This window comes from Solea senegalensis, linkage group LG13 (assembly GCF_019176455.1).
Source record: "Solea senegalensis isolate Sse05_10M linkage group LG13, IFAPA_SoseM_1, whole genome shotgun sequence".
NCBI classification, from domain to species: Eukaryota; Metazoa; Chordata; class Actinopteri; order Pleuronectiformes; family Soleidae; genus Solea; species Solea senegalensis.
Window position 1 is genome coordinate 5,908,858 of NC_058033.1, and position 8,805 is coordinate 5,917,662.

Genomic DNA, 8,805 nt, shown 5'->3' on the forward strand with positions numbered 1-8,805 from the left:
CGAGGCTAGGCTAAATGTAACATTATATTTTAGTAATGTATGTAATGTGTGTGTATATATGTACATATATAAATAGAAAAAAACACATAAATACACAGTGTATATACAACTATATACACAGAAAAAAACACACACAAAAGGTGTTGTCTGGCACTTTATAGAATAGAATAGAATAGAATAGAATAGAAAAATGTAATAGAATAGAACAGAACAAATGCTGTATTTTCTTTGCTGTGTTGTCTGGGACTTCCTAGAATAGAAAAAAATAGAATAGAATAAAATCTTTAAGTGTTTACTGTCCACCAAGGTGGAAAGTTGTTTTTGGCTCACCAATTACCAACAACAAAACAACACTGATTACACTAAAAACAAGATCTAAAACACATTAAAATAAATTAAACTATGAGTATGGTGTCTGCGGCTGGCTGCACCACTGGAAACTTTAAGTTTACCTGTTCAAACCTTTTAAATAATTATATTAATTGTTCCTTCTTAATCCATATTCTCTCTGTGTACTGTTTCTGTATGTTCAACCAGCAATAGCAAGAATGGTAGTGGGAAGTAGGTGGCAATGATGCACAGCATATGACCTGCATATCCTGTATAAATACACATCTGAATTGAAAATAAGAAATAACTACATAATAAGTTGTTACAAAACTGTAACACTCAATGTTAAAATAGCCTAAATAAATATATTTATAAATCTGGGACATAATATGTCACAAGAAAATGTCAGTAAAACTACTGGGCTAATATTGTATTGTATTATTATTATTGTGCCTCAATTATCAGTCAAAAACGGTTAAACTAACCAGAAAACAAAACTGTGGGTAAGTATTTAGTAAATAGTTCCATCCCTATTAATGACTGGCAAGTGTTTTTTGAGATATTTAAACAAAAACAGCACAAAAATAGGTGTTCAGAGAGTATTTTTGACTCATTCCCTGCTCGTTTATAAAACCACAACTACATTAAGAAAAACTCAAAAAATATTCATTCTTGTGTCTATATCAAATACATAGTTTACATTGTTTAAATATCTATTATTTCACTGTACATATTTAATGTTTTTTGTATGACAATAAACATGTGGTGCGTTTCATTTATAGTCGGAACTTGGAGCAACCTTAAATACCCCGAGTTATCTTTGTTATTTTACACGACAACTCGTTATTTGATTTGACAATTTTAACAAATTCTCAGTTTTATTAAAATCATGTATTCTCTTTATTTTGAAGAGAAGCCGTTAAAGCGGAAGTGACTGCCCAACCAGCTGCCTGCAGATTGTGAGGACAGTTGAATGGGTGAGCGCTGGGCTGCTGGTCCCAGTGTTTGCTCTGGACTGGAATAGTTAGCAGCTGGTCCGAGTGAAACAAACAACTTGCCATTCAACGGAAGGGGGCGGGGCTAAAGTGGGAGAGCGGGGAATCACGGGAAATGTTGTTTTTATGTGTCTGTTCATCTAGTGCACAGTTAGCTCCACAATACATTTAAAATGTAAGACTGGCATATTACTCAATTACATTTCTTTTTACGTCCTGTTCCTACGTAACAACCACAGATGATATTAAAATTAGTTGAAATTATCCATTTAGTATTGAGCCTTTGTCAGGCTGGCATGCAGCCATTCCGTAAAGGTACAACATAGATTATGCCAGTTGCCTCTCTCGCCGGGTCTTTAAAAAGTACTGTAACCTTGCAGTTCATATATGGTAGCATAAACAGCCACAAAAACAATTCTGTAATTAAATCTACTAATGTTTATATTGTTAATCGTGTCACCATAGTTTTCCATCTTTAAAAAGTGGGTTATTTTTATAAAATAAATAAATAAATTGGGAAACCTTTGCATAATACACTCATTGGCCACTTTAATAGGTACACAGAACACCTAATAAAGTGAATGGAGAGGCACCAGGTGTAGTGTACCTAATAAAGTCGTTCCCTTAATGTTTTAAACAGACATCTCTGTGAAGCCAAGGTGGAGAATTTGTTTTGTGGAGAAACAAACATGACAAACCAACTTCTGTGTAGAACAAAACAGACCTGTGTCAGGATGATTGCATTCAATGCACTGAACCTTTGTAAACCCTCTCCCTGTCGTACCACTGAGCAGTGACGAGAAGCTTTGGCGTGTTTTATGTTCACAATAAGTGGTTCCTGCTGCAGCTTCCAGTGTATGTGTGAAATGTCATCTGTTGCTGTGAGGCCACAGTTAAAGGCGTTTGTTCAAAGCTTTGTGTTCATGACAGAGAACATTCTCCTCAACATGATTCCTGTTCTTGGCTGGTTCTGAGGCCGGTGGTATCACCTCTCACTAAGCATTTACTAACCCTAGTTATAGCAGTAGCCAGTATCTTTACATGCATGTTAAAAGTCCTATTTTAGGTGGACTAAGACAATAATTCGGTTTTCATATGGAAATTTGGATGGATTTATGATGCAAAATTATATCTATGAACTGGTGGCGGGTCACACAGGCCGCGAGTTTAGGACCACTGTTACTCCTAAATTAATATGGGTTCCACCACTTTTACTACCAATTGATTAGACTTACTAGAGTGCTTAAGCTGGTGTGGTGTGAAATTAGTACTCTTTTTGCGGCAAACTAGCTCGTAAATCCTAAGGATTTAGTAGTGCATGGTTTACTAAATCCTGAATTTAGGAAAGATTTATTTCCAAATAGGTGCAACCAACCAACCCTGGTCTGTGTGTGACGTTTGGATTTTGCGTCTAGATTAAAATGAATTATAATATCAGCAAATAACCTAAATGATTATGCATTGCTGTAAGTCAAGAAGTCATTTATCTAAATAAAGCTCCATATTTTAGTTTATATTATCCTGACACAACAGTTCTATCACCTCACTGACGGAACTGTTGTTTTGCACGCTTCAATTCCAGATTGCACAATTTCTACAGTCTTCTATTTTCCTGTTCTCTTTTGACACAATTTATATTATGACTATAATTTAATATAATATTATTATTATTATAAAATGTGCACCAATACCCGGAACAGTTTTACCTGATTCTGACTCTGATGTCCTTTAACAAAGTGACATCACCATTTAACTGGGGATTGTATGAAAGTATTAATTAAATATACTGAGAATTTCACTTCTAAAAAAACCCAGCATGATCTATATCAAAGGGCCACGGTGGTGTAGTGGTTAGCACTCTCGCCTTGCAGCGAGAAGACCCGTGTTCGAGCCCCGGTTGGAACAAGGGCCTTTCTGCATGGAGTTTGCATGTTCTCCCCGTGTGTGCGTGGGTTCTCTCCGGGTTCTCCGGCTTCCTCCCACAGTCCAAAAACATGCAATGTGGGGATTAGTTAAATTGGACACTCTAAATTGACCATAGGAGTGAGTGTGAGAGTGAATGGTTGTTTGTCTCTAGTTGTGTGTGGCCCTGCGATGGACTGGCGAACTGTCCAGGGTGTACCCTGCCTATCGCCCGATGTAGCTGAGATTGGCACAGCACCCCCCGCGACCCTCTGGTGGAGGATAAAGCGGTTAGATGATGATGATGATCTATATCAATAATATTATAATGCCATATACTAAATATTACTATCTCTTTATTACTATTATACTCACAGGAATCAATATTGCAATCTTCATGTCATCATTATATTGTGTAATTATATCACAACAACGATTATTAAGTGATTATATGGCTGGTTCACAGAACACCTGAAGACAGACGTGTTTTTTTGTGGTGCTGCTTTTAAATTCATACATGTCACATTGTGAATATCTGGATAAAATGTATTCTGCCTCACAGGCGTCACAGCTACATCTCATTTAAAAGGTCTCCAACCACGTCCCTGACAAGTATATTCCCGTCAAAGGAAACAATTCAGAGAAGCACTGTGGTGTTAATTGTCTGTGGCCTGCTGGAATATTTCCAGCCGACGCTCTAACGTTGGCAAGAACAATTAGATGTTACCATCCAAAAAACAATGTGGTAATTAAGCAAACGAGGACAGGTGCTGAGAGATAATTGTGTTAAAAATGAGTCCCATGTGACAGGTGAGTATCTGTAGAAACTAATCCACGTGTAAATACGTCCATGCACAAATAAATACAACATAAAGATTGAATTTCATTTAATTTGTTGTTTTGGTGATTTAATTTGTTCTGGTATTCTGCTTTGTTAATGAAGTTAAATCCTGCAGAGATGAACAAAACTGTGAAACTCGACATTTCTGCAATCGCAAACAAGACCCAAACAAAGTGCACAGGCCATCATCGCTCCTGTTCAGACCTGATAGCTGCCATCTCCACATGTGTCTCCAGACACACTTTCCTGCTCCGTATGCAAAAACCATGTCCATCATTTTTGTGCACAAAGACCAAATCATGTTTTTTAACCATCCAAAACTGTCAAATCTGGAGCAAATACATTTTGTCTGTGGTTCTGTTCAGACCTGATGCTGAACCTGGTCCTAATGAGGCAGAACTTCATTTCTGAAGAACTGGTTAAGTTTAGGGCTAAGACTTAAATTGTTAAGGTTAAGGTTAGGGATGGTCATTAACTGGATATGGTTAAGGTTATGGATGGTGCTTTGAACTGTGTTTGTGTGTCAATCAGTGAGCACAAAATGTATTTTTACCTACTTCAAACTGTCAAAAAAAACAATCACCACATGCGTCAGTAGATGTTCATTTTGTGGCTGTGGCTACAAATTAATAAAAAAATGGAAAACACTTCAGTGTGAAAATAGTAGTGGTTTAGAGGACGTGATGTGGATTTCAAATGCACTTTAACTCCAGGATTGAACAGGGCCAAAGACGACCTTATAAGCTACAGTGATTCTCCACTTATCTGCACTCGGGGATAAATGGGGCACCAAAGGCTGTCTGACGTTTGAATCAGTTACTCTACAATTACAAGTGCTATCTTCCTGGCTAAAGAAGTGACTTGAACAACTGAGCTCCTGTTGAGCCACAAAGACTTTTGTTAAAACCTGGCCAGAATGCAAGTGGTCCACATGTGTGTGCAGCAGTAGAGGCAGTGGGCATGATGTACATGCACTACAGAGAAACAGGGTAAGCAGGCTGTCCCAGGATTTGGGGTAGTCTTTCAATGACAAGACCAAGTCCTAACTCTTTGGACAAAGAACTGACCTAGACGTGACTTGAACACGCAACCTTCTGATCTGGAGTCAGACGCGCTACCATTGCGCCACAAGGTCTTCTGAAGAAATAACCCAGGTTAGAACACAAGTGGTCCACATGTGTCTCCAGCAGTAGAAGTAGTGGGCATAACTCATTGACATAAGGGAGAAACAGGGTAACCAGACTGTCCCAGGATTTGAACCCGTTATCCTTCAATGATGAACCAAAGTGCTGTCTTTTTAGCCAAATAACTAACCTCGACAGGTTACGACCTTTTGATCTGACTCCCGTTGTGCCACAAAGTCTTCACAAAAATACTGTTCAGAGCGCAAATTGTTGCTAGATTACCAGGGACCAATGTCAAAATCCAGAGGAAATGAGTCCAAGGGGACTGTTGTGTCTAATCCTGACTGATGTAGGCAGGTGATTGCAGTGGATTTGTTTGCTTATTTCAAAAAGGGGCTAGAGACATTTACATTTTGCAGATATGATCAAGCTCATTACACAACAATCAATCAATTCATAGCACTATATAAAGTCTAATTCCATTAACTTCCCATATATATGTAAGTGAGTAAAAAGCAGTTTATGGAATTGTGCTTTTAAGTGAAAAAGATGAGTGCACAGTCAGAGTATTAAGTTACTGTAACGCCAGTGTTCCTTTGTGTTCAGATACAACCTGATGGTCATCCATTTTCTTCAGTGTGCACTTGAAACACCACAGGAGGTTTTCAAAGTTTCTGTGCAGTTCAAACATTTAATGATGCCTGCCGCTGTACAATTACAGGTAAAGAAAACCACCAAAGTGGAAAAAAACTCCAAAAACATTATTAATATCCAGGAAGACGTGGATCACAATATGAGAACACACTGAACCGGCGTGTGCTCATTTCACCGAGTTTTATTGTGAAATGTTGGATCCATTTCATCCAGTCGTAGGTCGAGCACACTCTGTCTGATTGCTACAAGGTTTCTGTGTACCGTGTGTTTATTTATGTAATAACCTAATAGTCCCAGAACGCTTGAGTTTTTTTGCTTTATTGAGCGCGGGGTTGGTTTTGCCTCAAAGTAAGATCGTTCCCTGTCCAAATCAGACACAGCATTACTTTGCTTTTATTTAAAAATGCAAAAATTCTGCTCTGGGATACGCCTGTTCTCAGTGACATGACTCTTGTGTGGAAATTGAAATTGAAAAGACAGGGACAGAGGTTTAGTCTGGACGGCCAGAAAGAATCAGACCTTCATGGTTGGCAGCATGTGAACAAAAAAGCTCCGTAAACACTTATCCACACTGAAACAGAACTTTCCCTATGCTATGTTTTTATTTTTCGTACTTAAAAAAAAAAGGAAGAGACGACATGGTGGCCTAATTTCACGTGTGATGTTACTGAAGACAAAAGCACATTTGGAGGTGACTCATCCACCTTTTTTAATATAGGCGGCCCCTAGTGGTAGTATAAATAAGAGCAATCTGGTACCTCAGTAAAGTAGCTTCGACGACGTTTCCATGTGCAGTTTGTTCAGTTGTTAAAACATACTTTGGTGTGATCTACACGGGTTTGACTTCTTTTCTAATGTCATTGTCTGTAACTTACTGTCTAACTTTAGCTCTTACGCTAACCTCACTAAAACTTAGTGTACATACGGGTCGTATTCAGGGATTTGACCAAAAGGTTGAACACACACTAATTCTATTTTATCAGCTCAGCTGTTGTTGTGCTGTCGCTAAATTTAAAATGTAGTTCAAACTGAAACAAACCACCAACGCTTCTAATTTCAGATCATGTCGTCTGAGTGTTCTAAAGAAAGTGTGGTAGCATGGATGTTTGTGTGGGTTTTTTTGTTTACCTTTGGCCCAGTTTTAACTGGAACTGGGTGCAGCTCCACCCTCCACCTCCAGTGTTCAGTCTTCTGTGGAGCTGCGCAAAAAAAAATCACACCACTCATCACATCACTGACATTTTTTTTTTTTTTTTCTTACAGTCACCAAAGTAGAATATGAAAATTAGCGAGCCAGTCACCAAAATGAAATCCATGCTGGCTGACGGTGGAAACTCCTTCCCAGGGATGGCTCTCCTCCTGAGGAGCAGAATTAACACAGCAGGAGGCCGAGTGGAGGTGGAGTGGAGATGGAGAGCATTAAACCATGCTGGAATGACAGCCAAAGGCAGCAGAGCATTTGAGCTTCTGGCAGCGGTGTGATGATTGCTTTCCTGAGAAGACGGAGCCATGGAGCCTAAAAGAAAATTGCAGAAGCCACAAATTATAAGTGAGTGTGTGAGGAGTTGACAGAGAGGGAAAATCCATATCTTTATTCTATACATGGCTCAGGTGAGAGGCACACACAAAGTCATTCAAGATATAATTGTGGGACATTACAGTGAACAAACCTGACAGCTGCAAGTTTATTGTTCTTATTTTTATTTTTTAAATATTTCATGTTTTCTGAAGAGTGCTTGTATGAGGTTCTCTGACTGAGCTTTGAAAAAAAAGGAAAAACATAATTTAGCCACTTAACAAAAACAGCTTATAAACTTCATGCCAGCCCGTCTATGATATTTTAAGAATAAAGAACTTGTCCGGAAATTGAAGTTTGTCAACTGCTCTGTCTCCTGCACCAAAGTCCATTCAGAAAATCAGTGTTTTAAGCTTGCAGGGACACAGGAACTGCTGGTCTACTGCTGCCTTGTTTGGTCATTTTGTGTCACTGAGGTTAATCTGAATGAAGAACTTCAAACACACAAATCCCAAAATCAAACATTTGAACTCCCAGGAGGAAAAAGCAGGGGCTCAATGACACCTGTGTGCTGTGATGTAAAAATCACTGATTTTCTCTATGGACTTTGGTGTGTGAGAGAGAGTGGTTTACAAAGTGACACAAACTTCAGTTTCTAGTCAGAAAGGACAAAATAAAGTGGTAAAACATTTTCTTCTGTGTGTCTAAAATCCGTTTCCGTTTTCTTCAAACTTCACAAAACCTGAACTATCGCTTTAACATGTAAATTAAGACGGGGAAATATCTTCTGGGATCTGCATTGAAAGATGATCAAGTGGTCAGAAAGTGATGCGTCAGATGTTTCCTGATGCCCTCAGGCTCTGCACAGAGTGATTTCTCTGCAGCTTCCACACCCTGAGTCGAGTCTTTATTTTCTGCCACACACTCAGCATTTTTCCAGATACAGTTTTGGTTAGGTGCACAAAAAAAGGAACGTCACACATCACTGAGCCCAAGCAGCAGCAGAAGATAAGAGGATTTATGATGACTCCACCACACAGAGCGTCTGTGTAATGGTTCCAGTTTAAAAAGTCAGCGGTTTTTTGGCGACACTTAAGTTTACACTGAAGGAGGCAACAACAGTGAAAAAATCGCTGGATGTGTTCAGTGAACAAGCGGCAAGAGAGAATGACTGTGTATAACGAGGACAATATACTGCGAACAAGAGACAGTGGAGGAGAATAATAGAGTGATATGATCCATAAAATAAGCCTGGGAAAATTGTTCATATTCGTTTTCCCCTAATCTTGGCAAGCAAGTTTAATAATTTTAAGAAAGAAACTAATCAGAGTAACATGCTAAAATCCTGTGTTAAATACAGATGTAAAATTGACCATCACTGATTTGTATGTGTGCAAATATGAGAAATTATAAAGTATAAGTTTTAAGTCACATTACAGTAGG

The 8,805-nt window shown here is 38.6% G+C and overlaps 1 non-coding gene across 1 annotated transcript; it reads right to left on the bottom strand.

The window, feature by feature from the left end:
• Positions 1–5,131: 5,131 nt before the first annotated feature.
• trnaw-cca lies at positions 5,132–5,203 on the bottom strand. The gene has a single exon. It is a non-coding gene; the product is annotated as a tRNA-Trp (tRNA).
• Between the last annotated feature and the right edge of the window lie 3,602 nt (positions 5,204–8,805).